Here is a 27,218-nt window from a genome sequence, read left to right as displayed (position 1 = left end):
ATGCTGAGAGTTGTAGTTTGGCAACATCTGGAGGGCTACTGTTTGGGCACAACTGTAACAGTGGTCTCCAAACTGTGACCCTCCAGATGTTGCAAAACTACAACTCCCAGCATGCCCAGACAGCCTTTGGCTGTCTGGGCATGCTGGGAGTTGCAGTTTGGCCCCCCTAGTGGTTGCCACAGTAAAGATCGATTTACTTTCACTTTCAATTCCCCCCCCCCCACTGTCGATTCCCTACCTGAGCAAAGATCCAGCAGGCTCCAGCGAAGATCCCAGGTCCCCAGGCATCTTCTCCTGCAGGTACGGCCTCCATCTGTCCTGCGCTGCCATTGGTCAGAACTCCGTTCTGACTAATGCCAGGGGATAGGAGGAGATCGCAGCTTTGCGACCTCACTCCTATCCTTTAGGCTGATCGGGGCTGTTGCTGACAGCTCCGATCAGCCCTATTTTCCGGGTGATCGGGTCACCAGAGACCCGATCAGCCCGGAATTGGAGAAAATCGCATGTCTGAATTGACATGCGATTTTCTCCGATCGCCGACATGGGGGCGATGTGCCAGGGTGCCTGCTGAATGATTTCAGCAGGCATCCGGCTCCGGTCCCCAACCGGATAGCAGTGGGGACCGGATTTCCCACGGGCGTATGGATACGCCCTCGGTCCTTAAGGACTCGGAATGCAGGGTGTATCCATACGCCCTGTGTCCTTAAGAGGTTAAAGAGTACGTCACCAAACTTAACTTTTAATATATTGTTAACTTTTAATATTATGTAATTATAAGACACTTTGCAATTTACTTGCTGTTAAAAATCTCAACCTTTTTATGTTTTTAACCCCTTCCCGCTACAAGACGTATGCATACGTTGCAGCACCCGACATGTTCGCATGCTGGGATGTATGCATACGTCCTGCATATCTCCTGCTCTGCCACGGGCAGCTCAGGAGATTGGCGGCGGACCTGCCACAGGTCCCAGCAGCACTAACCCCATAGATGCGGTGATCAATCCTGATTACGGCATCTGTGGTGTTGACAGGGGGAGGGTGTTCCCCTTGTTCACCAACAGTGGTGCCATGATACGATCGTGGGTTGCCGTTGGTTGCTATGGCAGCAGGAGGCCAGTTGTTGGCCTCCTGTCTGTCAGCTACGGAAGCCTGTAAGATCCAGCCACAGGCTGGTTTGCACAGGCTGTAGTGTGTGCAGCTCATCAGATTATACTGTGCTGCAGTACGAATGTATGGTAGCATAGAATAACCTGTAAAAAGTGAAACATAAAATAATAAAAGGTTCTTCAATAAAAGTATGTGTAAAAAAAATTAAATAAATGCCCCTTTCCCAATAAAAGCCCTATATTCTCATAAAAAACTCAAATCATATACACACTAGGTATTTCCACGTCTGTAATAAAAAAGTACAACTTGGCCCGCAAAAAATAAGCTCTCACAATGGCTTCGGCCGAAAAATAAAAAAGTTACGGCTGTCGGAAAATGATAACACAAAAAAGGGGTAAAAAAATAATTTTGCTCAGAAAAGGAAAAAGAATATAAGAATAAATATAACATCACTTTTACCGCACAGTGAACACCATAAAAAAAACAACAGAAATTTTCCAGTTTTTCACAATATTTTGGAGTTTTTCACAAAAAAATGCTGCATGTGTCAACAAAAAATCACCACTTATATAAAGTACAATATGTCAGAATCGCTCCTCTCAGAAACAGCGTTCTAAAGTTATTACCATTTAAAGAGACTCATGTAAAAAAAAAAAAAAAAAGAGCCTGGTCCTTAACCCCTTAAGGACGCAGGACGTAAATGTACGTCCTGGTGAGGTGGTACTTAACGTACCAGGACGTACATTTGCGTCCTAAGCATAACCGCGGGCATCGGAGCGATGCCCGTGTCATGCGCGGCTGATCCCGGCTGCTGATCGCAGCCAGGGACCCGCCGGCAATGGCCGACGCCCGCGATCTCGCGGGCGTCCGCCATTAACCCCTCAGGTGCCGGGATCAATACAGATCCCGGCATCTGCGGCAGTTCGCAATTTAAATGAACGATCGGATAGCCCGCAGCGCTGCTGCGGGGATCCGATCATTCATAACGCCGCACGGAGGTCCCCTCACCTTCCTCCGTGCGGCTCCCGGCATCTCCTGCTCTGGTCTGTGATCGAGCAGACCAGAGCAGAAGATGACCGATAATACTGATCTGTTCTATGTCCTATACATAGAACAGATCAGTATTAGCAATCATGGTATTGCTATGAATAGTCCCCTATGGGGACTATTCAAGTGTAAAAAAAAATGTAAAAAAATGTAAAAGTAAAAGTTAAAAAAAAGTGAAAAATCCCCTCCCCCAATAAAAAAGTAAAACGTCCGTTTTTTCCTATTTTACCCCCAAAAAGCGTAAAAAACATTTTTTATAGACATATTTGGTATAGCCGCGTGCGTAAGTGTCCGAACTATTAAAATAAAATGTTAATGATCCCGTACGGTGAACGGCGTGAACGAAAAAAAATAAAAAAAAGTCCAAAATTCCTACTTTTTTAATAGTTTTTATTAAAAAAAAATTATAAAAAATTTATTCAAAGTTTTTTATATGCAAATGTGGTATCAAAAAAAAGTACAGATCATGGCGCAAAAAATGAGCCCCCATACCGCCGCTTATACGGAAAAATAAAAAAGTTAGAGGTCATCAAAATAAAGGGATTATAAACGTACTAATTTGGTTAAAAAGTTTGTGATTTTTTTTAAGCGCAACAATAATATAAAAGTATATAATAATGGTTATCATTTTAATCGTATTGACCCTCAGAATAAAGAACACACGTCATTTTTACCATAAATTGTACGGCGTGAAAACAAAACCTTCCAAGATTAGCAAAATTGCGTTTTTCGTTTTAATTTCCCCACAAAAATAGTGTTTTTTGGTTGCGCCATACATTTTATGATATAATGAGTGATGTCATTACAAAGGACAACTGGTCTCGCAAAAAACAAGCCCTCATACTAGTCTGTGGATGAAAATATAAAAGAGTTATGATTTTTAGAAGGCGAGGAGGAAAAAATGAAAACGTAAAAATTAAATTGTCTGAGTCCTTAAGGCCAAAATGGGGTTAAAGGGGTACTTCAATGGAAAACATTTTTTTTTTTATAAATCAACTGGTGCCAGAAAGTTAAACAAATTTGTAAATTACTTCTATTTAAAAATCTTAATCTTTCCAGTACTTATCAGATGCTGTATGTTCCAGAGGAAGTTCTTTTCTTTTTTAATTTCCTTTCTGTCTGACCACAGTGCTCTCTGCTGACACCTCTGTTCATTTTAGGAACTGTCCAGAGTAGGAGCAAATCCCCACTGTGGTCAGACAGAAAGGAAATTCTAAAAGAAAATAACTTTCTGGAGCATATAGCAGCTGATAAGTACTAGGAAGATTAAGATTTTTAAATAGAAGTAATTTACAAATCTATTTAACTTTCTGGCACCAGTTGATAAAAAAAAAATGTTTTCCAGTGGAGTACCTTTTTAACCCCTTAAGGACCTGCGCTGTGTATGGCGCTGCATAGCGTCACTTCGCGCACAGCGCCATACATTTTTGGCACGGCTGTGACGCGAGCGCAGGAGCTGCGCTCGCTTCATTCCTGGTGTGTCCTGGCATTTGTCAGCAGCCATGGACCCGCTGGTAATGGCAGTCATCAGTGAACGTGCTGATGTCTGCCATTAACCCCTCAGATGCCATGATCAATACAGATCATGGCATCTGCGGCAGTGAGGCACTTAAAATGGCTGATCTGATTGCCGGCTGCACTGCCGCGGGGATCAGATGAGCCAAGATGGCAGACCGAGGTCCCCTCACTTGCCTCCGTCCGTCTCCCGGGGTCTTCTGCACTGATCTGCCTTCCAGCAGACCAGAGCAGAAGATCGCCGATAATACTGATCAGTGTTATGCCCTGTGCATAGCACTGAACAGTATTAGCAATCTAATGATTGCTATAAATAGTCTCTTATCGGGACTATAAAAGTGTAAAATACATGTAAAAAAAATAAAAATGAAAAAGCCCCTCCCCTACATCAGTGATGTTGCGCCTGCTGGGGAACATCCACTTTCTCCTGTCGGTAACTCACACAATGTGAGCAAGGGGAAAGGCATGATACAGAGCTTTTTAAAGCTCGTAATTTTTTTTTAAGGGCAGGAGAGGTGTTAGGAGTAGTTAGGGAATATTACCTGAGTTAGTTTAGAAAATATGGTTTGATGACAGGTACACTTTAAGCCTTCAATAACTATGCACCTTTGCCAGTGAAAGAAGATTATTTCTGTAGCTAGCGTTCTGTATGGTATTCTGCTTTCTAGTATGTGACTTTGGCTCTGTTTTCCTGGATTATTGCTTTCTGCTTCGTAATCTCTCTGGTTCTCTCGGTTCTGCCTTCGGCTTGCTGACATTGATTTATCTGTTGTTATGTTTGTTTCCCTCTGTATTGTTAAATGTGCATTTCCCTTTTAGTATTCCTGACAACCCCCGGACCTGTGACTAAGTAGTTTCGTATTTTGACTCTGAAGTCCCAGCACATAGATAGACAGGGAATATCTTTGTGGTTGTGTATCCGTCAGTTAGGGTGGAAACGCAATAGGAAGGAAAAGGGAAAAAGGTTGAGTGCAGGACCTCACCTTTGCCCTGCCCTTACATGACAGGACAGTTCACATTCATATGGCTTGTCAAGTTGAATGCTGGACAGTGAAACACTGCATGGGCTCCAGACAGGGGAACACATCATGCTGCCTTCTCCTGTCTAGCACGCACAATAATGAATGCCGGTGATGTGAAGATAACTGTGTCTGCCCGTTGAATGCTGTGTCTGCCCGTGACTGCACAGCTGACAAAAGTGCTGAGTGACTGGACGGTCAGTGATTGGCTTAGCAAAATCAGTTGCAGAAAATATGCAGCAAAAATATGCAGCAGATCCTGTATGTGTGCACGTACCCTTAGGGAGCGTTCACACGTGCATATTTTCTGCTACAGATCTGCTGAAGTCTATGGGCAGCAAAATCTGCAGCAGCAAATCTGCTGCAGATGTGCAGCAAAAATACGCACATGTGAACGCACCCTTAGGGTGCGTTCACACGCTATTACTAGCAGCGGGTTTCCCTCTGCAGGAATCTCGCTGCGAATTACGCTACCATTGATTTAAATGGGTCCACAGACAGCCTGCAATAGTGTCAGATTTGCGGACTGTCCGCAGACCCATTCAAGTAAATGGTAGCCTAACTTGTAGCGGGTTTCCCGCAGCGGGGAACCCGCTGCTAGTTACTAGCGTGTGAACGCACCCTTAAGGTGTATTCACACGTGCCGCGGATGTGCTGCCGGCACACACACAGTTATGGTAGAGCGAGCTCCCTGCTGCCATAGCACTGTGCCCTGATTTCCCGCTGGTGGTCACACATGGACACACACAGAGCTACGGCAGCAGCCATAACTCTGTGTGCCGGCAGTGCATACGCAGCATCAAATACGCTGCAAATGCACTCCAGTGTGAATACACCCTTAGGGTAAGTTCAAACGTACAGGATCTGCTGCATATTTTTACTGCATATTTTGTGCAGCTGATTTTGCTATCCATTAACTTCAATGGATTGCAGATATATGCAGCAGATCCTGTACGTGTGAACATACCCTTATAGTATAGAGATGTGCCTTATTACTGAAAGTAACAATGCTGTGATGGGCCCCTATTAGCTCCATTGATAGATAAGTTAATTAACCACTTTCTCAGCAAACTGTTTTGTGTAGAAATAAGGGGGGGGGGGGGAGATTTATCAAAACTTGTCCTGAGGAACTTTCCCATAGCAATCAATCAGATCGCTTCTTTCATTTTTCAGAGGCCTTTTTAAAAATGAAAGAAGAAATCTGATTGATTGCTATGGACAACTCTGAAACTTTTCCTCTGTACAGGTTTTGATTAAAGGGTAGCTCCCACCATCCTATATTTTTTTTTCTGTCCCTGCCTATTTCCCATCTCTCCCTAACCCCTTCCCTGCTTTTAATTTTTTTTGCTATATTAAAAAAGGTCTTTTTGTCTGCCTGGTAGTGTGCTCACTACCAGGCAGACTTTCCCGGCAGGCAGACGTCACTGATGCCTGCTGGGGCCGACACATCCGCCCTTAGTTCACTGTACAGGGTGCCTCCAGCTGTTTCACCACTACAACTCCCAGCTTGCCCTGACATCTATTGGCGGTCAGGGCATGCTGGGAGTTGTAGTGGGGAAACAGCTGGAGGCACCCTGTGTTGAAAACAATAAGTTAGGGCTATGTGCGGCGCTACCCCGTTCCCTCCAGCGCTAAGCCCCCCCCCCCATGGTGACACCCTGATCCCCGCAACCCCCGTGTTGAAACCCTGATCTCCGCAACCCCCGTGTTGAAACCCTGATCCCCGCAACCCCGTGTTGAAACCCCAACCCCAAGCCCCGCTCTCCCTGCAACCCCCATGTTGAAACCCCCATCCCCATACGTACAAACTGCAGAGTCCAGCAGCATCAGCAGCGTGCAGGGGCAGTATCAGCGGCGTGTTGTGGGAGGAGTGGCCGGTATCTGAGGCCAGGGAGCCAATGCGCTCACTCCCTGCCTGTCTGATTGACAGGCAGGGAGCGAGCGCAGGCTGAATGAATTAGGACCGATGCCCGGCCACTAGGATGGAGACCCCTAGTGGCCGGTTTTCAAATGTTAATTTAAACATTTTGATAAAAGAAAAATAATAAAAATATATTAGAGATATGTTGTAGTACATGTGTATTACGACATATAAAAAAAATGTTGATGACAGTGCCCATTTAACCACTTAAGGACCTAGGGCGCATGGATACGCCTTGACGTCCTGGTACTTAAGGAACCAGGGCGTATCCATACGCCCATGGGAATTTCGGTCCCCACCACGCGCCGGGCGGGGATCGGACCGGGATGCCTGCTGATATCGTTCAGCAGGCATCCCGCGCAAATGCCCAGGGGGGTCATCAGACCCCCATGTCGGCGATCGCGGCAGATCGTTGGTGAATTCACACTAACGATCTGCCGCGATTCGGGTCATACGGGTCACGTGTGACCCGCTGACCCGAAAATACAAGGTGATCAGGGGTGTACAATACACCCCCTATCACCCACTGCATCTTCTTGCAGCTCTGCCCGTTAGCTGAGTTCAGTCAGCGGGCAAAGCTGCTCGAAGGTGCCAGGGACCCCCCCTGTGAGGATTGGAGCCCCCTCAGGACCGACGATCCCCCATAGAGCAGGGACAGAAAACCCCCAAGGGAAAGGTAGGAAAAAATAGTGTAAAACAGTAAAATAAAAGTTTTAAAAAAATTCCCGACCCCCTAATAGGTCCCCAAGGGTCTGCCTGAGATTTTGTAGCTTGACCTGGGCCCTATTAGGGGTTCAGGGCGCTGCATTTGGCCCCCCATTTTTTTTGGGCCGCAGCTTTTTATTTTTGTTCATATAACGGTGTGTGATTTCTAATCACACCGTTATATATAATATACACCAAGCACACACACTACATACATCCCCGCCACCCCCCACACACACCCCCTCCCCCCCTGCCACCGCCCCCCGCCACCGTAGAAAAAGGCGATGGCTCGCCGGGCATTTTCGGTAGCGGAGGCATACGCTTTTCTTGCCTCCGAATCCGAATCTGTCAGTAAGGACGATGAAGATCCAACATTCCTGTGTTCTTCATCGTCCTCCTCATCATCTAGTACTGATGATGAGCCCCCTGCACAGCGGTGGAGACGCCGCCAGGCGAAGCCACGCACCCCCATGAAAGTGCCCCAGTGGCTGGCACTAGTGCGAGTGGTGATGCTGCTCGTACTAGGAGTCCGACCCCCCAGACGATTTTACCGGAGCCCCCTTCCGGTGAACCTGTCTGGAGACCCCCAGAGGGTTATCAGCCACGGATTCCGGAGTTTGTTGGCGACTCCGGAATCCGGATTGACACGGCTGGGTTCATCATCGCCCACCACCCTGATTCTTTTTTGGCCAGGTCCAATGAATGGTACACCGTCAGTGCAGCCAAAATTAGGACATTTTGGGGCCTCGTGCTGCACATGGGCCTGGTCAAAAAGCCAAGTGTCAGGCAGTACTGGAGCGGGGACGTCCTATACCAGACCCCGCTGTATAGTATGGCCATGGCATGGAAGCGGTTTGAGGCCATTCGGAAATGCCTGCATTATGCAGATAATGCGGCATGTCCACCCCAAAGTGATCCCACCTATGGCCGGCTTTACAAAGTGAGGCCCGTCATCGATCACTTTGGGGCCAAATTTTTGGAGGCCTATGTACCACTTAGGGAGCTCTCTGTAGATGAGTCTCTCATCAGTTTTAAGGGGAGACTCATCTTCCACCAGTATATTCCCTCGAAGCGGGCGCGATATGGTGTGAAGCTATATAAACTTTGTGAGAGTACCTCCGGGTACACTCTCAAGTTTAGGGTGTATGAGGGACGAGATTCCCGTATTGAACCCCCAGATTGTTCCCCCACTCTGGGTGTTAGCGGGAAAATCGTTTGGGAGCTTGTGCACCCATTGCTGGATAAGGGTTACCACGTGTACGTGGACAACTTTTATACCAGCATCCCTCTCTTCACATCCCTTGCCGCCAGATCGACATCCGCTTGTGGGACCGTGCGGAAGAATCAGAGAGGCCTCCCTCAAAATTTTGTTCAGACACCTATGCCCAAGGGTGAGTCCCGTGCCCTTACCCATGAAAACTTGTTGCTGGTCAAGTATAAGGATAAGAGGGATGTCCTTATGCTGACCACTATTCATGGTAACGGCAGCTCACCTGTCCCTGTGCGAGATACCACAACAACGGTCCTCAAGCCCGATTGTATTCTGGACTACAATCGGTATATGGGGGGAGTTAATCTTTCTGATCAAATCCTGAAGCCATATAACGCCATGTGGAAAACACGTGTATGGTACAAGAAAGTTGCGGTCTACTTGGTACAGGTTGCCATGTACAACTCTTTTGTACTGTACCAGAATGCTGGCAACACAGGGACATACCTTTAGTTCCAAGAAGAAGTCCTAAAGGTCCTGATCTTTGCTGGAAAGAGCAGGCCGGACTTCCCAAGGAACTGAAGTTATAGGTGCCAGGATCGTTCCAGGCAAACACTTTCCAGGTGAGGTCCCCCACACTGGAAAGAAGGGACGATCCCAGAAAAAATGCAGAGTGTGTAACAGGAGGGGGATTCGGAAGGACACCACCTATCAATGGGACACTTGCCCTGATCATCCGGGCCTCTGCATTAAAAACTGCTTCAGGGAGTATCACACTTCCATGCAGTACTAAATTTTCCCTTTTCATTTTAATTTTCCATAATTTGACCCCAATGTACCAAGTCCAGAGTATATTCCACGTTTTAACTCCATAAAACCACTAAATTGCCCCAAAAACTCTCATTAAAAAAAAATTGATAAGACCTCTGGGGTATTTTTTTTCTCTGGGTCATGGGTCACTGAGTCACTATCATCGGGGACTTTTTATGTTGCCTCAAATGCGCAGCGCTCTCTCTCCACCTGAGCGGGTGCGCATTTGAGGCAACAGGTTAGGGACGGCCACACACATCACATTCCCAGAATGATGATTTAGAGCATAGGGTTTGGGGTGGGCATATTTTTTAGTTTTGGCTATGCTCTGGGTCATCATTCTGGGAACATAACCTGTTTTATCCTTTTATGTGCCACTGTACCCCTTGTTAGTTATTAGTGTACCCCATATAATGCCCCTTGAGGGGAGGGGTCCCACTGTTCTGGCTCCATAGGCAGAAGCTCAAGGCCCCTGACTGCCCTCCTGTTCCTCCGTGACCAGTGTGCACCCGGAGATCCGTTTTACGCCCAGATATGAGGTATGTCCTTTTTCCAAAGAAATGTATTTACAAATTAATTTTTTTTTGCTTTTCTGGCAGTAAATGTGACATGCCCCCCCCCCCCCCCCATTTCAGCAAAATTAGCAAATGTGACTCCTTCTCTTCTGAGCATTGTAGCGCTCCTGCAGTGCATTTGACGTCCACTTATGGGGTACCTCCATACTCAGAAGAGATGGGGTTACAAATTTGGGGGGTTATTTTCTGTTACTAACCATTGCAAAAATGTGAAATTTGGGGGGAAACACACATTTTTGTGAAAACAATATATATTTTTTTTACATATGCAAAAGTCGTGAAACCCCTGTGGGATTACATACAGGAATACATAGGGGATAATTGTATTATAAGTGATAGCCAGCATGGGTTTACTAAGGATAGAAGTTGTCAAACCAATCTAATTTGCTTTTATGAAGAGGTGAGTAGAAGCCTTGACAGAGGAATGGCTGTGGATATAGTGTTTCTGGATTTTGCTAAAGCATTTGATACTGTCCCTCATAGACGTCTGACAGGTAAGTTAAGGTCTTTGGGTTTGGAAATTTTAGTTTGTAACTGGATTGAACACTGGCTTATGGATCGTACCCAGAGAGTGGTGGTCAATGATTCGTACTCTGATTGGTCCCCGGTAATTAGTGGTGTACCCCAAGGTTCAGTACTGGGCCCGCTGTTGTTTAATTTATTTATCAATGATATAGAGGATGGTATTAACAGCTCTGTTTCTATCTTTGCAGATGACACCAAGCTTTGTAGCACAGTACAGTCTATAGAGGATGTGCATAAGTTACAAGATGACTTGGATAGACTAAGTGTCTGGGCATCCACTTGGCAAATGAGGTTCAATGTGGATAAATGTAAAGTTATGCATCTGGGTACTAATAACCTGCATGCGTCGTATGTCTTAAGGGGGGATTAAACTGGCAGAGTCACTGGTAGAGAAGGATCTGGGTGTACTTGTAGATCACAGACTACAGAATAGCATGCAATGTCAGGCTGTTGCTTCCAAAGCCAGCAGGATATTGTCATGTATCAAAAGAGGCATGGACTCAAGGGACAGGGACATAATACTCCCCCTTTATAAAGCATTGGTACGGCCTCACCTGGAATATGCTGTTCAGTTTTGGTCGCCTGTTCATAAAAGGGACACTTCAGAGCTGGAAAGGGTGCAGAGACGCGCGACCAAACTAATATGGGGCATGGAACATCTTAGCTATGAGGAGCGATTAAAGGAGTTACAATTGTTTAGTCTTGAGAAGAGACGTTTAAGGGGGGATATGATAAATGTATATAAGTATATTAATGGCCCATACAAAAAATATGGAGAAAAACTGTTCCAGGTTAAACCTCCCCAAAGGACGAGGGGGCACTCCCTCCGTCTGGAGAAGAAAAATTTTAGTCTCAAGGGGCGACACGCCTTCTTTACCATGAGAACTGTGAACTTATGGAACAGTCTACCTCAGGAACTGGTCACAGCAGGAAAAATTAACAGCTTTAAAACAGGATTAGATACATTCCTGGAACAAAATAACATTAATGCTTATGAAGAAATATAAAATCCCATCCCTTCCCCAATATCGCGCCACACCCCTACCCCTTAATTCCCTGGTCCTTGTTACGTTCCTCAAGGGGTCTAGTTTCCAAAATGGTATGCCATGTGTTTTTTTTTTTTTTTGCTGTTCTGGCACCATAGGGGCTTCCTAAATGCGACATGCTCCCCGAGCAAAATTTACTCTCAAATAGCCAAATATGACTCCTTCTCTTCTGAGCATTGTAGTTCGCCCGTAGTGCACTTCAGGTCAACTTAAGGGGTACCTCCATACTCAGAAGAGATGGGGCTACACATTTTCGGGGGGTATTTTCTGCTATTAACCCTTGCAAAAATGTGAAATTTGGGGGGAAACACACATTTTAGTGAAAAAAAAAATATTTTCTTAACATATGCAAAAGTCGTGAAACCCCTGTGGGGTATTAAGGCTCACTTTATTCCTTGTTACGTTCCTCAAGGGGTCTAGTTTCCAAAATGGTATGCCATGTGTTTTTTTTTTGCTGTTCTGGCACCATAGGGGCTTCCTAAATGTGACATGCTCCCCGAGCAAAATTTTCTCTCAAAAAGCCAAATATTACTCCTTCTCTTCTGAGCATTGTAGTTCGCCCGTAGTGCACTTCAGGTCAACTTATGGGGTACCTCCATACTCAGAAGAGATGAGGTTACAAATTTTGTGGGGGTATTGTCTGCTATTAACCCTTGCAAAAATGTGAAATTTGGGGGGAAACACATTTTAGTGAAAAAAAATATATATTTTTTTTACATATGCAAAAGTCGTGAAACCCCTGTGGGGTATTAAGGCTCACTTTATTCCTTGTTACGTTCCTCAAGGGGTCTAGTTTACAAAATGGTATGCCATGTGTTTTTTTTTTTTTTTGCTGTTCTGGCACCATAGGGGCTTCCTAAATGCGACATGCTCGCCGAGCAAAATTTACTCTCAAATAGCCAAATATGACTCCTTCTCTTCTGAGCATTGTAGTTCGCCCGTAGTGCACTTCAGGTCAACTTATGGGGTACCTCCATACTCAGAAGAGATGGGACTACACATTTTTTGGGGTATTTTCTGCTATTAACCCTTGCAAAAATGTGAAATTTGGGGGAAACACATTTTAGTGAAAAAAAAATATATTTTTTACATATGCAAAAGTCATGAAACCCCTGTGGGGTATTAAGGCTCACTTTATTCCTTGTTACGTTCCTCAAGGGGTCTAGTTTCCAAAATGGTATGCCATGCGTTTTTTTTTTTGCTGTTCTGGCACCATAGGGGCTTCCTAAATGCAACATGCTCCCCGAGCAAAATTTGCTCTCAAAAAGCCAAATATGACTCCTTCTCTTCTGAGGATTGTAGTTCGCCCGTAGTGCACTTCAGGTCAACTTATGGGGTACCTTCATACTCAGAAGAGATGGGGTTACAAATTTTGGGGGGTATTGTCTGCTATTAACCCTTGCAAAAATGTGAAATTTGGGGGGAAACACACATTTTACTGAAAAAAAGATATCTTTTTTTTACATATGCAAAAGTCGTGAAACCCCTGTGGGGTATTAAGGCTCACTTTATTCCTTGTTACGTTCCTCAAGGGGTCTAGTTTCCAAAATGGTATGCCATGTGTTTTTTTTTTTTTTTGCTGTTCTGGCACCATAGGGGCTTCCTAAATGCGACATGCTCCCGAGCAAAATTTGCTCTCAAAAAGCCAAATATGACTCCTTCTCTTCTGAGCATTGTAGTTCGCCCGTAGTGCACTTCAGGTCAACTTATGGGGTACCTCCATACTCAGAAGAGATGGGGTTACAAATTTTGGGGGGTATTTTCTGCTATTAACCCTTGCAAAAATGTGAAATTTGGGGGGAAACACACATTTTAGTGAAAAAAATATAATTTTTTTTTACATATGCAAAAGTCGTGAAACCCCTGTGGGGTATTAAGGCTCACTTTATTCCTTGTTACGTTCCTCAAGGGGTCTAGTTTCCAAAATGGTATGCCATGTGTTTTTTTTTGCTGTTCTGGCACCATAGGGGCTTCCTAAATGCGACATGCCCCCCAAAAACCATTTCAGAAAAACTCACTCTCCAAAATCCCACTGTCGCTCCTTCCCTTATGAGCCCTCTACTGCGCCCGCTGAACACTTGACATACACATATGAGGTATTTCCTTACTTGAGAGAAATTGGGTTACACATTTTAAGAAAATTTCTCTCTTTTCACCCCTTGTAAAAATGCAAAAACTGGGTTTACAAGAACATGCGAGTGTAAAAAATGAAGATTTTGAATTTTCTCCTTCAACTTGCTGCTATTCCTGTGAAACACCAAAAGGGTTAACAAACCTTTTGAATGTCATTTTGAATACTTTGAGGGGTGCAGTTTTTATAATGGTGTCATTTATGGGGTATTTTTAATAAGAAAGCCCGTCAAATCCACTTCAAAACAGGACTAGTCCCTGAAAAAATCAGATTTTGAAAATGTTGTGAAAAATTGCTGCTGAACTTTGAAGCCCTCTGATGTCTTTCAAAAGTAAAAACATGTCAACTTTATGATGCAAACATAAAGTAGACATATTGTATATGTGAATCAATATATAATTTATTTGGAATATTCATTTTCCTTATAAGCAGAGAGCATCAAAGTTAAAATAAAATGCAAAATTTTCAATTTTTTTATAAAATTTTGGAATTTTTCACCAAGAAATGATACAAGTATCAACAAAATTTTATTGCTAACATAAAGTAGAATATGTCACGAAAAAACAATCTCGGTATCAGAATGAAAGGTAAAAGCATGCCAGAGTTATTAATGCTTGAAGTGACAGTGGTCAGATGTTAAAAAAAAATGGCCGGGTCCTTAAGGTATATTTGGGCTGGGTCCTTAAGGGGTTAAAGGGTATTCCAGGACCTTTTTTTATTTGACTATGCTACAGGGGCTGTAAAGTTAGTGTAGCTCATAATATAGTGTCTGTACCTGTGTGTGATGGTGGTCTCACAATTCTGTGATTATCGCCCCAAAATTTATTTTTAACAGCATACAAAATTACTCATGTTTCAGGATTTCCTAGGTTGCAGTTGCATCGAGATCTGACATTACTAGTCAGGTGATCAGAAGGAGTCTGTCCTGCTTCAATGGGAGGAGCGACCACTGGGTGGTAGAGAGATAATTTTGCAAAAGCTGTAGGCACCCTGATTAGGAAACTCTGGTGTATTGCATTGAAGGGATCACAGGAGTGTTTCAATGGGTGGAGTGGCTGATGTGTGTGAGGGAGGAAAGTGAGCTCATACTTACAAACTATGGAACTATGGGATGTGTAGTTTAGAGAATGAAATTCAACAGGAAATACCCAGTTCTAGCAGGTACGTACAACTAAAATCACCTTATGGTGGATAACCCCTTTAAATCCCCCCACCCTCCATGGGGTTTGCTAGCTTAACCTCTTTATATGGTAATTCATACAGTTCCTAGAAAAAACACCTTGAATGTTCAACAGTCAGAAATAGTTACAAATCCCCAACCCCAATAAATGTATGATTTTAAGACACAGCTAGTTTCAGTTACCCCTAAGTCCATGCATAAGGTAGCAGTAAGCCTCACAGGTTCCCATGAAGACCCTATAATAATATTCTTCCAGTGCAGCCATAGACCCCCCAATTTGTGCCAATTACACATTTGCCTCTTAACAAAGTGCCAGTCATAGGGCATAGATACTGTGAAAGGCCAGGCAAAAGTACTCACCCGCTGGTGTACACAAACACCTTTTTAACTTACTGTAGCATATTTTTCTCCCCTCATAAGTGCATACCACATACGTAAATCTAAGTGGTGTACTATTTTGTACCTGTTAAACTCTCAACGACCTAGATATTGTGAAAGGCCAGGCAAAAGTACTCACCGGCTGGTGTTGTACACAAATACCTTTTTAAGAGTACTGTAGCGCATTTTTCTTCCCTCATAAGTGCATACCACATACGTACATCTAAGTGGTGTACTATTTTGTACCTGTTAAACTCTCAAGGGCCTAGTTACAGTGAAAGGCCAGGCAAAAGAAGAAACTTCATCATCATCAGGAGAAGAGGGTTGCAGGTTGCCCGTGAGGCAGCAGCTGAGCCAGCAAGGTGGTAACATATACATAGTTCATAAGGTTGAAAAAAGACCAGAATCCATCAAGTTCAACCTATAACCCTAATGAGTTCCTACCGAGTTGAGTTGATCCAGAGGAAGGCAAAAAAAAGCTCATACTAGAGGTAAAAATTCCTTCCCGACTCCAAATATGGCAGTCAGAATAAATCCCTGGATCAACGTTCTGTCCCTATAAATCTAGTATACATAACCAGCAATGTTATTATTCTCCAAAAATGCACCCAGACCCCTTTTTGAACTCTTTTACAGAGTTCACCTTGGCCACTTCCTCAGGCAGAGAATTCCACCACCTGTGCTGGTGTAGAAACCTTCTTTCCTCTAGACATAGAGGATGCCCCCTTGTTAAAGATACAGTCCTGGGTATAAATAGATCATGGGAGAGATGTCTGTAAGGTCCCCTGATATATTTATGCATAGTTATTAGATCTCTCCTAAGTCTTCTTTTTTCTATACTAAATAACCTTAATTCTGATCATCTTTCTGGGTACTGTAGTCCTCCCATTCCCCGTATTACCCTGGTTGCCCGTCTTTGAACCCCCTCCAGCTCCATTATATCTTTCTTGTACACAGGTGCCCAATACTGTACACAGTATTCTATGTGTGGTCTGACTAGTGATTTGTACAGCAGTAGAATTATTTCCTTGTCGTGGGTATTTATGCCCCTATTGATGCACCCCATGATTTTATTTGCCTTGGCAGCAGCTGCCCGACACTGGTCAATACAGCTAAATTTACTGTTAACTAAGACTCCCAAGTCCTTTTCCAGGTCAGTCATTTCAAGTGTTCTCCCATTCAACACATAATCCCAGCCCAGAGGAGGTAAACATAGGCACATGCAAGATGTGTCGGGCGAAGCGAGGCCAGGGTCCCAATGTATGCACCACGGCCCTGCGTCAACATATGTTGCGTCACCATAAAGCGGCCTGGGAGAACCGTGACTCCTATGTGGTGATCCAGCCTGCTGCATCACCCAGTGGAACGCCGCTCCATGTTTCAGCCAGCCAAGGCTCCACCACCTCAGCCAAAGGGAGCTGTGTGTCATACCCTCCTTCTGTCACTCCAGATGCTCCTGCTCCTCCTACTTTGAATCAGTCATTCTGCCAGCAATCCATCGGCAAAGCCATGTCCAAGAGACAACAGTATGTGCCCATTCATCCATCAGCGCAACAGCTGAATGTGCTTCTGTCCTAGTTGCTGGTACTGCAGTCCCTCCCTTTTCAAGTGGTGGACTCTGCACCTTTCAGAGAACTGATGCTTGTGCAGAGCTGAGGTGGAGAGTCTTAACCCGTCATTTCTTTGCTAAGAAGGCAGTACTAGCCCAGTCCTTGAGCCTATCGGTGTGCACCAAAGTGCACGGCAGCGCCGACAACTGGAGCTGTAACTATTGTCAGGGAAAATGCATGTCCTTTATGGTCCACTGGGGGGAATGTGGTTCCTGCACAGCCGCAAGGCAACTTGGAGAGGTCACGCCGCTTCCTCCTCCATGCTCTCAGGCCATTGGTCCTGTGACAGTGTGCCACTCCACCTCCTCATCCTCCACTGTGTCCTCAGCCTTCCCTGCACGGACTAGTCTCAGTGCCCCTTCAGCATACCGTGTTCTTCACATGGTTTGCCTTGGCGAATAGAGTCACACAGGGGTGGAACTGCTAAAAGTAATTCATAAAGAAATTGCAGCATGGCTTACTCCATGGGAACCATGGTGACTGACAAGGGGAAGAACATCTTGTCTACGCTGTGACAAGGAAGGCTGAGCCATGCGCCCTGCATGGCACACCTGTTCAATCTGGTTGTCAAGCGGTTCCTGAAGTGTTCACCCCATTTGCAAGACATTCTAACAATGGGAAGGAAACTTTGCAGGCTCTTCAGCCACTCGAACACCACAAAGGACACCCTCCTTGAGCTGCAGCGTCAGAACGGTATCCCCCAACATAGTCTGATATGCGATGTTGCCACACGTTCCATCCTCCATATGTTGGACCGACTATATGAACAGAGAAAATCCATCACCGATTTCTTGATGATCCCAGCGGATAGGGGGTCTTCCCTGTGTAACTTCAATGTCAACCAGTGGCAGCTCATACGTGACACCTGCCGTTTGCTCAGAGCCCTTTGAGGAAGCCACATTTTTAGTCAGTCTCCAGGATTACGAGATGAACCACGTCATTCCACTGCTTCATTTCCTACAACACATGTTGAAAACGATAGCTGGTCAGGGCACTGGAGACATGGCGCCTACGTCTCATGGCCACATGATCCCTGTGGGGGCTGAACTGGAGGGGGAGGGGCACAGTTTAGGTTTCACAAAATGGGTGCTTTTTCTAGTCATCTGACAGAAGAGGAGGAGAAGGAGCAGCCAGAGGAGCTAGAGGGTTATGAGAAAGACATGACAGAGGACCCAGACACACCGTGGCAGTATGCAGTGGGGATGGAGGCAGGGAGTCCCTCCGAGTCACTTGCACAAATGGCACGATGCATGCTCAGTTGCTTGCATAGTGACCTCCGAATTGTCACCATTCGGCAGCGGGATGACTTCTGGCTCTCTCCCTTATTGGACCCTCACTTCCGGCACAAAATGGGTGCCTTTTTTACACCCTCTCAGCGGGAGGACAAACTGACCTTCTACAGATACATCCTACATAGTCAGTTGGATGATGCCTATCGGCGCCATCGTCCATCCTCTCGTAGGTCTGACTCAGGGGGCCATCTGCACTCACCTTCCACTGCCATGGCTGCTGGGGAGGAGTGGGGTGGCAGGAGCAGTACCAGCTCCATCAGCAGCAGCCTGAGTCTACAGTCACTGATGAGTAGCTTTCTTCACCCGCATAGTGAAGCAACTGAACCAGCAGGTGGTGGCATACCTTAACATGCCCATGCTAACAGACCTTGAAGATCTGCTGGACTTCTGGGCAGCCAAACTTGATTTGTGGCCACAACTAGCTGAGTTTGCCCTGGAAAAGCTGTCCTGCCCGCCAGTAGTGTGCCATCAGAGCAGGTGTATAGAGAGAATGACCTTTGTGAAGATAAATCAGGCATGGATCAGCCAGGATTTCCACCCACCAATGCCTGATGCCTCAGAGTAGATTGGCCATGATGCCACACCAATACTTCACAAATTTGGATAGTGAAAAACAGAGTTAAGGCGCTGCTCCCCAGTTACAAACATTCCTCTGCATCAGACCTTTTTTCACCCACCTTCGTCATCGGGTACTGGTATTGCCACTCACCGCACCACTCTGTCACCGGGTCACTTTCAGGACTCCTGATGCTGCAACCTCCAGGCTGTCTCATTCTGCCACCATATGTTCTCATCATTGTCAGGATCCGGGCTAGCGGCTGGTGATGACACTGGAGGTGGATCCCCTGTACCAGAGAGGCGATGACGCGGGCCGTACTGGGGAATCGGTTCTAAGCAGTTACTGGTGTTCACCAGAGCCCGCCGCAAAGCAGGATGGTCTTGCTGCGGCAGTAACTACCAGGTCGTGTTCCCCAGTAGCGACTCGACCTCTCTGGCAGCTGAGACTGGCGCGGTACACAAGGACTAGACAGAGGCGAGGTCAGACGTAGCAGAAGGTCAGGGCAGGCAGCGAGGTTCGTAGTCAGGGGCAACAGCAGAAGGTCTAGGTACACAGGCTTGGGACACAGAATAACGCTTTCTCAGGGCACAAGGCAACAAGATCCGGCGAGGAGAGGAAGGGGAAGTGGGTTTTTATATGTTAGGGAGTGATTGGGCCAGGCACCAATTAGTGGTGCACTGGCCCTTTAAATTTAAGCAAGTCGGCGCATGTGCGCCCTAGGGAGCGGGACCGCGCGCCGGGAGGAAGCAGACGGGGGTGAGAGGTAAGAGAGACGGGGCGCAATCCGAGGGCGGACACGAGCCGTGCCTCGGATCGCGTCCCCTCCGGGGACCAGAGAGCAGCACTCGTGGTCAGCAATGCCGACTGGAGCGCTGCAGCCAGAGGAACGCCGTGAGCGCTCCGGGAAGGCAGCGGCACCCGGAGCGCTCGGCGTGACAATCATGCTGCCGCCACCTGCAGGTTGTGTCATTCAACCACCATATGTTCTCCTCATGTTGCTGCCAACTCCAGGCTGTGTCATTCAGCCACTATGTGGTCTCCTCTTGCTGCCGTCAACTCCAGGCTGGTCCATTTAGCCACTATATGGTCTACTCATGCTACCGCCAGCTCCAGGCTGTGTCATTCAGCCACTATATGGTCTCCTCATGCTGCCGCCACCTCCACGCTGTGTCATTCAGCCTTTATATGGTCTCCTCATGCTGCCGCAAACTCCAGGCTGTTTAATGTGCATAAAGAAGCCAAGGAAAGATGGAAAATTCTTCAAAAGGCATCAAATTACAGATTAGATATTCTTATAATATGTCAACAAAAGTTAGATTTTATTTCCATCATTTACACTTTCAAAATAACAGAAAACAAAAAAAATTGTGTCTGCAAAAGTTTGGGCACCCTGCAGAGTTAATATCTTGTACTGCCCCCTTTGGCAAGTATCACAGCTTGTAAACGCTTTTTGTAGCCAGCCAAGAGTCTTTCAATTCTTGTTTGAGGTATCTGTGCCCATTCTTCCTTACAAAAGTCTTCCAGTTCTTTGAAATTTCTGGGCTTTCTGTCACGCACTGCTCTTTTAAGATCTATGCATAGATTTTCAATTATGTTGAGTTCAGGAGATTGTGAAGGCCATGGCAAAACCTTCAGTTTACACCTCTTGATGTAATCCCCCGTGGATTTCGAGGTGTGTTTAGGATCATTATCCATTTGTAGAAGCCATCCTCTCTTTAACTTCAGCTTTTTCACAGATGGCATCAAGTTAGCATCCAAAATTTGCTGAAATTTTATTGAATCCATTTTTCTTCCACCCGTAAGATGTTCCCTGTGCCACTGGCTGCAATACAACCCCAAAGCATGATTGATCCACCCCATGCTTAACAGTTGGACAAAGGTTTTTTTCATTAAATTCTGTTCCCCTTCTTCTCCAAACGTACCTTTGCTCATTCTGGCCAAAAAGTTAAATTTTAACCTCATCGGTCAACAGAACTTATTTCCAAAATGCATCAGGCTTGTCTATATGTTCATTTGCAAAGTTCAAATGCAGATTTTTGTGGTGAGGACGTAGAAGAGGTTTTCTTCTGATGACTCTTCCATGAAGACCATATTTGTACAAGTATCTCTTTATAGAGGAATACTGTACCACAATTCCGGTGTCTACCAGATCTTTCTGGAGGGAATGTGCAGTCAAATGTGGGTTTTGAATTGTTTTTCTCACAATCCTGCCAGCTGTTCTGTCTGATATTTTTCTTGGTCTTCCAGATCTTGCTTTAACTTCCACTGTTCCTGATGACTGCCATTTCTTAATTACATTCCGAACAGAGGATATTAACATCTGAAAACGTTTTGTTATCTTCTTATAGCCTTCTACAGCTTTGTGAGCATCAACTATTTTCAGTTTCAGAGTTCTAGACAACTGCTTAGAAGAACCCATGGTGCTGATTGTTGGGGCAAGGTCAGATGAGTCTGGGCATTTAAAACCTTTGAGATTGACATCAACTGTTCTTCCCAGATGATGATTGAGAACAATCAATGACACTGGCAGGTCTCAGCTTTGCAAAGGGGGCAGTGCATACTATAAATTCTGCAGGGTGCCCAAACTTTTGCAGACGCCATTTTTTTGTTTTCTGTTATTTTGAAAGTGTAAATGATGGAAATAAAATTTAACTTTTGTTGACATATTATAAAAATGTATAATCTGTAATTTGATGCCTTTTGGAGATTTTTCCATCTTTCCTTGGCTTATTTATGCACTTTAATAAATTTTTTTTACCTGGGGTGCCCAAACTTTTGATCCCCACTGTAGGTTGGTGGTAAGTATTATAATCCTCAGTGTCACCCGCACTATAAGCCTGTGGATACATTGAAGGATGGATCCGGCTTCACAGCAAAAACTGTTAATTAGTTCTTCATTAAAACATGGAAATTCAGGGAAGAAAAAAGACACGCCGATGCGTTTCGGGCTGGATGCTAGCCCTTAATCATAAGCCTGTACCAACAGGTTAGTGTGGGTGATACTGATGACAGGTTACCTTTAAAGAGTAGGTATATGTTCCTTCTGTTACTAATAAATATTGAAGTCTTAACTACTTCATATAGTGACTCCTTTTACTGTCAGACAGACTAAACATGCTGGGATCTCACTGATGTTGATCTCAGCATGTACAGGCTGACTGAGAGTGACAGGAGTGTAAAGTGTAAATCTGAAGGGTGAGGCATGGCTGAGTGGGTGAAGTGTTCTGTTATAAAGTTGAACAGCAACAACGACTAACTTGCAGCTAGCATTGTAAGTAATAGGAATAATCTCCACAAAGTTACACAGAAATGGATTATTAGAAAAAAAGATTGTACAGCTTTGTTCAGGCTGACTTAGAGTGACAGGAGTGGGATCACTGCAACCAGACTCTTATATTGGGAGTTGGTTTTTGCAATGACACTTCTGTCACTCTGTAGATGCTGAGATCAAAATCAGTGAGATCTCTGCATGTGCAGATCTCCTCATTGGCTGATGCTGGCGCCAGGGAGTCTCAAGATCTCATTTATGAAAATGAGGTTGGCTCTCACCAAGTCGGATACTTTAAGGGAGTTTAAAGCCTTATGTGTCTGTGGTTCCCAGAGGCGGCTCTAGATTTTTGCTGTTTAAGGCAAAACCCGAACATGAGCCCCTCATGGACACCCAAGTCATAATCAACCCCTTGAGGACACAGAGATTTTTCATTTGTATAAATAAATGTTAGAATAGTTTTTGCCTCCTGACCTTTCAATAGCCATAAGTCTTTTAGTTTTCCACCTACAGGTCCATATGAGGCTTGTTTTATGTGGGACCAATTGTACTTTATAATGACATCACTCATTTTACCACAAAAAATAACTATTTGTGGAGTGACAATTGAATCACACAGAGGAGGGTAAAAGACCTCTGGCCACCATCTTAGCTGGTCATGACCCCAAGATCAAGCTGCAGAGGTACATCGGCGATCATGCCAATGTTTTATATTGACGGTGAGTCCTGGCTACTAATAGCAACCAAAACTTACTGGCTTTGAAGCATGCTCAGAGCCTCAGCTCACTTCAAAATCATGTAGTGTCCTTTAGGGGTTAAAAACAATATGCAAGTGGTAATTAAAATGACCTATATATATTGTATTACAAATACAGACTAATAACTGTATCAAAATATACTGTATATAAAAATATTATCACTTCACATTTGACAGGTTACATTGTTATAAATAATACCTCCAGCAGCAGCTTCACTGTCTCTGACCACGTGCTCTCGCTGTATATGACTGTGGGTGGTTGTGGCAGGCTGTGGAGCAGCAAAGCTGTGTAGAGAACAAATCCCATCAGAGATATTAGTCTATTATATCCTCTATACCAGCTCTGCTGCTAATCACCTGGGTCTATTATTAATAGGTTCGGAGCAGCAGAGTTGTATAGAGAAGATCCAGAGCTCTGCACATCACGTTGTACAGTAACAGCTCTATCACTTAGAAGAGATGGCATCATGGTGACAAAACTCTTAATAAATGTCATTTTAGGTGTCACTTAAGACAGTTTTTTCTTTTTTTTACATTAATTGGACCAGAATTTGGTTGTCTTTAACTCCTCGGGGACGGAGCCCATAATAACCCTAGGGACGGGAGCATTTTTTGCAATTCTGACCACTGTCACTTAAGCATTAATAACTCTGGGATGCTTTTACTTTTCATTCTGATTCCGAGAAAGTTTTTTCGTGACATATTCTACTTCATGTTAGTGATAAATTTTTGTCGATACTTGCATAATTTCTTAGTGAATAATTAAAAAATGTGATGAAAAAATTGAAAATTTTGCATTTTTCTAACTTTCAAGCTCTCTGCTTGTAAGGAAAACAGACATTCCAAATAAATGATATATTGATCCACAAATACAATATGTATATTTTATGTTTGCATCATACAGTTGACATGTTTTTACTTTTGGAAGACATCAGAGGGCTTCAAAGTTCAGCAGCAATTTTCCAATTTTTCACAAAATTTTCTAAATTGGAATTTTTCAGGGACCAGTTCAGTTTTGAAGTGGATTTGAAGGGCCTTCATATTAGAAATAACCCATAAATTACCCCATTATAAAAACTGCACCCCTCAAAGTATTCAAAATGACATTCAGAAAGTTTGTTAACCCTTTAGGGTTAAAAGCCAGTATTTGTATCATCCCATAGAAAATGGCGGTCTAGGCATTCCAAATTTTGTGCACTATTATATAGCAGCACAACTAACATTGATTATTCAAGAACAGCAAGCATTGGCAGTTTTCCTTGGAAAGATGGGTTTGAAGTTCGGGTCAATATGGGAATTGTTAGAGAGTGGGAGATTAAAAATGGACAGTGAGAGAGGGAATACAGTGAAGGAATTATTGGGGAAAGTGTGGGAAAAAAAACAAGCAAATAGCTGAGATAGGGAGTAGTGTCTGGTGTACCCCTTTATGGGAGAATGAGAACTTCCAGGAAATCAAGAAAATTTCAGATTATGTGAACTGGGAAAATAAAGGAATTGTGTTGATTGATCACGTTTGTTTAAAGGGGGAGATAATAGGTTGGGATGGGTTGAGGGAACGGTTTGATTTGAATAACAGAAACTATTTTGGTTACGTTCAACTCAGGGATGCCTTGAGAAGAGAGGAGCCAAAAGAAAAATTAAAGGTAGTTAGCTATCACATCACAGAATATATAAAGATAGCACAGGGTGGGAAGAGGAAAATTATGAGCTCTATATATAAATTATTGGGGGAAAAGGGATGGGAAGATGTAATGAAAAGGATAGGTCCAGCAAAAGATATAGGAGGAATCACGGAGATAGAATGGAAATTGGTGATGAAGAATATTAGGAGGTCTACGATTAATGCAAATAATAGGATATCCTTTTTGATGTTAGTTTATCGTGCACAGTATTCACCACAATTCCTTTATAAAATTAAGAACAGGGAAAATTCTCAATGTCCAAGTGCGGTAAGGAGGGCGTCAATTGGTTACACATGATATGGAACTGTACGATGTTACAGACGTTTTGGAGTACAGTGTTTGAAAGAATAAAGGAAATAACTGATGTTGCCCTGCCGTTTGAACCAAAAACTGCAATTTATGGTCTGGAGATGGGATGATCTAGGCATACTGACCTATTATTGGGAGTAATGAGATTGGCAAAGATTTTGATTCTTAGGAAATGGATGTCCCCAAGAACACCATCAAGGGAAGAGTGGGTAGTAGGAGTAAATAAAGTTAGACAATATGAGCTAGTGTTCTATAAGTCTAGTGTTAAAAGTAAAAAAATCAAGAATAAATGGCTACCCTGGGAGACATGGAATAGGAGATGAACTAGAAAGTCCAGGCTGACTTGGGAGGGGGGGGGGGGTTAGAGAGGGTTAGGGGGGATTTAAAGAATGTATAATTTTCTTGAGTTGTAACATTAATGATGTATTTCTAAAAAATTTAAATAAAAAAAAACTAAAAAAAAACTTTAGGTGTTTCACAGGAATAGCAGCAAAGTGAAGGAGAAAATTCTAAATCTTCATTTTTTACACTCACATGTTCTTGTAGACCCAGTTTTTGAATTTTTACAAGGGGTAATAGGAGAAAAAGCCCCCCAAAATTTGTAACCCAATTTCTCTCGAGTAAGAAAATACCTCATATGTGTATGTCAAGTGCTCGGTGAGCGCAGTAGAGGGCACAGAAGGGAAGGAGCAACAATGGGATTTTGGAGAGTGAATTTTGCTGAAATGGTTTCTGGGGGGGCATGTCGCATTTAGGAAGCCCCTATGGTGCCAGAACAGCAAAAAACAAACAAAAAAAAACACATGGCATACTATTTTGGAAACTACACCCCTCAAGGTACGTAACAAGGGGTACAGTGAGCCTTAATACCCCCCAGGTGATTGACGAACTTTCGTTAAAGTGGGATGTGAAAATGAAAAATTAGATTTTTAACACTGAAATGCTGGTGTTACCCAAAACTTTTCATTTTAACAAGGAATAATAGGAGAAAATGCCCCACAGAATTTGTAACCCCATTTCTCTCGATTAAGGAAATACCTCATATGTGTATGTAAAGTGCTCTGTGGGTGCACTAGAGGGCTCAGAAGGAAAGGAGCAACATTGGGCTTTTGGAGAGCGAATTTTGCTAAAATGGTTTTTGGGGGCATGTCGCATTTAGGAAGCCCCCCCATGATGCCAGAACAGTAAAAAAAAAAAAAAACACATGGCATACTATTTTGGAAACTACACCCCTCACAGAACTTAATAAGGGGTGCAGTGAGCATTTATACCCCACTGTCATTGGACAGATCTTTGGAACAGTGGGCTGTGCAAATGAAAAATAAAATTTTTCATTTTTACGGCGACTGTTCAAAAAATCTGTCAGACACCTGTGGGGCGTAAATGCTCACTGTACCCCTTGTTACATTCCGTGAGGGGTGTAATTTCCAAAATGGGGTCTCATGTGGAGGGGGTCCACTGTTCTGGCACCATGGGGGCTTTGTAAACACACATAGCCTTCAATTCCAGCCTAATTCTCTCTCAAAAAGCCCAATGGCTCCCCTTCTCTTCTGAGCATTGTAGTTCGCCTGCAGAGCACTTTACTTCCACATATGGGGCATTTATATACTCAGAAGAAATGAGGTTACAAATTTTGGGGGTATATTTTCCAATTACCCCTTGTGAAAATGAAAAATTTGGGGTAACGCCAGCATTTCAAGGAAATTATTTTTTTTTTAATTTTCATGTCCAACTTTAACAAAAAATTGTCAAAGACCTGAAGGGTGTTAAGGCTCACTATACCCCTTGTTACGTTCCGTGAGGGGGGTAGTTTCCAAAATAAGGTCACATGTGTTTTTTTTTTTTTTTGCGCTCATGTCAGAACCGCTGTAACGATCAGCCACCCCTTTGCAAATCACCAATTTAGGCCTCAAATGTACATGGCACTCTCTCACTTCTGAGCCATGTAGTTCGTCCGTAGTGCATTTTACGTACACATATGGGGATCATTTTCTCCTTTTATCTCTTGTGAAAATGAAAAGTATGGGGCAACCCCAGCATGTTAGTGTAAAAATGTTTAATTTTTTTTACACTAACATGCTGGTGTAGCCCCAACTTTACCTTTTCATTAGGAGTAAAAGGAGAAAAATCGCCCCAAAATTTGTAGTGCAATTTCTCCTGAGTACGGAAATACCTCATATGTGGCCCTAAACTGTTGCCTTGAAATACGACAGGGCTCTGAAGTGAGAGCACGCCATGCACATTTGAGGCCTAAATAAGGAATTTGCAATAGGGGTGGACCCGGTTACCTACAGTAAAACCCTACGGCAGTGTTTCCCAAACAGGGTGCATCCAGCTGTTGCAAGACTCCCAGCCTGCCAGGGCAGTCTATGGCTGTCCGGCAATACTGGGAGTTGTGGTTTTGCAACAGCTGGAGGCTCCCCTTAGGAAACACTGCCGTATGAGACGTTTTCCATTTTTATTGGGGGGGTGTAAGGGGGTGCATATGTAGTGTTTTACTTTTTATTATTTGTTAGTGTAGTGTAGTGTTTTTAGGGTACATTCACACAGGCGGGGGTTCACAGTAAGTTTT

This window comes from Hyla sarda, chromosome 2 (genome assembly GCF_029499605.1).
Source record: "Hyla sarda isolate aHylSar1 chromosome 2, aHylSar1.hap1, whole genome shotgun sequence".
In the NCBI taxonomy this organism is placed as follows: Eukaryota; Metazoa; Chordata; class Amphibia; order Anura; family Hylidae; genus Hyla; species Hyla sarda.
This window is presented reverse-complemented; position numbering follows the sequence as displayed.